The 3,846-nt window shown below is 37.2% G+C and overlaps 1 long non-coding RNA gene across 1 annotated transcript in view; it reads left to right on the forward strand.

Annotated features, from left to right (window-relative positions):
• The window catches only part of LOC116669857 (uncharacterized), a 16,684-nt gene that overhangs the window by 2,108 nt on the left and 10,730 nt on the right, over positions 1 to 3,846 (forward strand). Inside the window, exon 2 of the long non-coding RNA XR_004326882.1 lies at positions 3,330 to 3,331. This is a non-coding gene — a long non-coding RNA (uncharacterized LOC116669857). The remainder of the gene's footprint in view (positions 1 to 3,329; positions 3,332 to 3,846) is intronic.

The following is a 3,846-nucleotide window of genomic DNA, read 5'->3' on the forward strand; positions in this document are numbered from 1 at the left end:
TGTGTGTGTGTGTGTGTGTGTGTGTGTGTGTGTGTGTGTGTGTGTGTCTTGTAGGTACAACAGATGGTCAGATCAGTGTTACATATGTTCTGCCCCCACTATTCCAGTAGGGACAATTAAAACACATGACTCCATTTACAACTTCACTTACACCACAGTCACTCTGCCTACCTGGGGGCTTCCCATTTCCTCTTCAGCATATGCATTTTTTAATCATGCCAATAATAATCTTTTCCAGAGGGTGTTTTTGCAAGGCAGTGCATATTAAAACCATATTACACACAAACTCATTCAGCTGCTCAAACATTCCTGGACAGCTCCACTGGTGAAAGAATCACCACAAGACAATACAACAAACCTTGAAAACAAGTAATAATACATATAATGGATACAGTGCAATATCAATATCACAAATGTATTTAGCACATCTCAAAGTACAGTTACAGAGTGCAAAATCTGTCACCTAAAATTACAATAAAACAGACTAACAGAGTTAGTGGCCTGCATATATAGAAGTATACTCCTCAAAGCAGCGGCTGCAGGTTCCTTTGCTGCATGTCATTCCCCCTCTCTCTCCCTCTCATCTGTCCTGTCAAATAAAGACCTAAAAATGCCCCAAAAAAAATCTTTAAAAAAAACAAGAGTGCTATGACTCCATGCTAGCTGTTGTCACGTTTGTGAGTGTCTGTATGTTCTGTTTCCTGTTTTATTTTGTAGTCTGCTTCCTCGCTTGTCTTGCCTAGTTTTACACCCTGTCTTGTGTTTTCCCGCCTCTTTGATTGTCCGCCCAGCCCTGACATGTCCCACCTGTTTTGTCACCTGTCTCCAGTTAGGCCTTGTTACCCTGTGTATTTAGTCCTTTTCTTTCTCTGTCAGCTCATTGTGCTTTATGTCGGGGAACAAATTCGCTAGAACTTCTAGGGCTCTGTTTTTGTGGAATAGCTCGTAAACCCATCTGAGAAACTGTTTTGGAGTATTATGGGTTCTACACAGTAGATAACAAAATTATAAACAAAGCTGACTAATTATAATATTGTTGACATGGTCTCAACGCCGACAAAAAATCTGAGAACTTACCTGCCTCCCAAGTGAAGCAGTGAAGGCACCAGAAACAAATCCGAGTAACATCAATCAAACTGCCTTTTTTTTTTTTTTAAATCTTATTGTAAGGCAGAGTTACAGACTAGATACAAGACTTTTTTGCGTGTAGAAAACAGAAGAGGGGGGGTAAATGGTGCCACTTTGGGCTGGAAACCACTGACCTTTGGAGTTCCACAGGGATCCAAGCTTGGCCCTGTAGTCTTCACTACAGGGCACAATCTAATTTGTGCACTTTATTAAATAATTAATGCACACAGATTACTTATTTTGCACAGAGATTACTTATTTTGTGTTATCAATTTAAAAGTATATTGTTTTAGCTGGAGACACCTATTTCTAAGCTCTGTCTCTTGCCCGCCCACAGCCCAAACAGAGTCACAAAGCCACCCCTTAAAGGTGCCCTGCCACACAAAACCGTTTTTACTTGCGTTTTTAGAAATATGTTGGGCCATATGTGTTTGTGTTATCAGGCCAATTACAAAAGCTGGTCAGTCCAACGTCATTTTGCCTGAAATCATTACTAATCATGAGCTCGCCCAGTTGCGCTGGGTAAAGGATGCTGACAGCCAGCCTCTAATTGACTAGCTTTTAGCCAATCAGAGTCAAGCAGCTTAGCTCGTTGAATATTTCAGAACTGACACATATTGAGCTGAGTCTTCCTGCAGGCTTTCTATACAACATTAGAATGGCTTGAAACAAGCTAACAACAAGGCTTTTTTTTTCACAAAAAAATCTTTCCCTGGTAGTCCTTTAGACCACCAAGTAATGAAATTTGTGTTGCGTGGCATCTTTTTAATAAAAAAGGGGTGTACTGTACATAAGGTGTTTTTTTTTTTTCATGTCACAGCTTGAAGACAAAAGCCACAACAAGTTTTCATGTGGCTTCTAAACAAGTAGTTGTTAGGCTCCAGGCTGTTTAAGCACCAAAGTATTTATTCACTGCACAATTAAAACTAATAGCCTAAAAATAACAATATTAAATGATGTAGTCTGTTTGTCCATCATAAATTACCTTAAACCGAGTTGCATATCCAGACAGCTGTTCCAAAACAGCATAAAGTAAGATATCAATACATTATTTACTTGAGCTGGTCGTATATGATGAAAAACAGTGAAAAACATCATACACAAACAAACAGTCATATTTTAATAATTTTACAGCTATAAGAGCTAGAGACTTAGTCCTTTCCAGCTAATAGCTAACACTCTAGGCGTCACGGTGGTGTCTTTAGTGTCTTTCCAGCCTGGAACTTGTGCCTTTTTTTTTTCAGGGTCTTTGAGCTTTAAATTCAAACTCTTACATCCAAGATTAATCCACTTTCTGTCCATAATGTATTAATTTGCTTTTTTTTTTTTTTTTTTTTTTTTTTTTTTTTACAAAAAGCTTTATTGAAGTTTTTACAAATTACATGTTATGACATACATTGAGAGCAAAAAAGATAAATACAAACTACGAATTACAACAACATGACAATTTACATTATAAAGTGCAGAGAGCGATTAAAGTGCATATGTTAAAGTGCATGTGCTAATGCAGTGCAGAATGCAAAACATTACAAATTAATAATATTCCAAGGTAGGAGCTGATTTTTGTCTAACTTTTTCCTTCTTCTTAACTCAGTGATGACTTGTTTAAAAACAACATCACTGGTTATGAAAGTCTGCTGAATTGTCATACAGCACCTAGTCCTCCACAGTTTAAAACACACAATACATATTATAATTTGCAAAAGTTCTTTTTCTTTTTCTAACACACTCTGGTCCATTATACAATACATTACACTCTTATAAGTCACATTAAATTCACACCACACACTTTAATTTGTCCCAGACTTCCTGAGCTCTAAAACACTCCATCAGGAGATGCTGTTGTGTCTCATCATCGTTGCATGTGGTCATGGGACAGGTTTTGGTTGTCACATAGCAACTCCAAGACACAACAGCTCTCACAGGAAGTCTGTTAACGGCCATCAGCCACCTCATGTCCCGGATGCTCTCAATAGGTTTTTAGTCTTTAAAAATTTTAGGAACAGGGTTCCTTCATTTTGGGTTAAGTATTTATAATCAATAAACCCACCATATTTAAAATCATTGATCTTTTTAAAAATCATTTTACTTGGGAGGCTGCTCCAATCATTTTAAGTTTTGATATTCATCTATGAAATCACCGTAATTAATCATATATTCTGTCCCTGCCTGGCTCGGCCTCTCCTCTTCCTCCACCTGAGGAGTCCTGACCCAGAGAGCATTCCTGATAATACTGCTGTACGTTTTTAACAAAGGAATATATACTTTATCCCATATCCCGCCCCATTCCCCTATTCTCTGCTTTATATAAAAATTTCTTCTTTTTGTTGCCTCTCTCGTTGTCCCCATACCAGATTCACACACTGTTTGTTTAGTTGGATTATCATTTTATGAGATGAGGGAAAATGTTTGCAATAAAAAGAAGTTGGAAAGGATGAACGTTTTATGATTTAACTCTTGATTTATAATTTGTATTTTTATTCTCCCATTTCTTTACTTCTTCTTTAACCTCACTGAGCTTAAGCTCCCAGTTTCTTTCGCTACAGTCATGGTTACAAATGGTTAAGCCCAGAATTTTAATCTCATCTTTTACTTTAATGTTAATATCACGTTTTGCTTGTTTCGATCCAATCCAAACTCCTTCTGTTTTATTATGATTTAGCTTAGCACCCGAAGCCAACTCATATAAACTCAAATGATTAGTTAAAATATCCATCT

The sequence above is a fragment of the Etheostoma spectabile genome, chromosome 20 (genome assembly GCF_008692095.1).
Source record: "Etheostoma spectabile isolate EspeVRDwgs_2016 chromosome 20, UIUC_Espe_1.0, whole genome shotgun sequence".
NCBI lineage: Eukaryota > Metazoa > Chordata > Actinopteri > Perciformes > Percidae > Etheostoma > Etheostoma spectabile.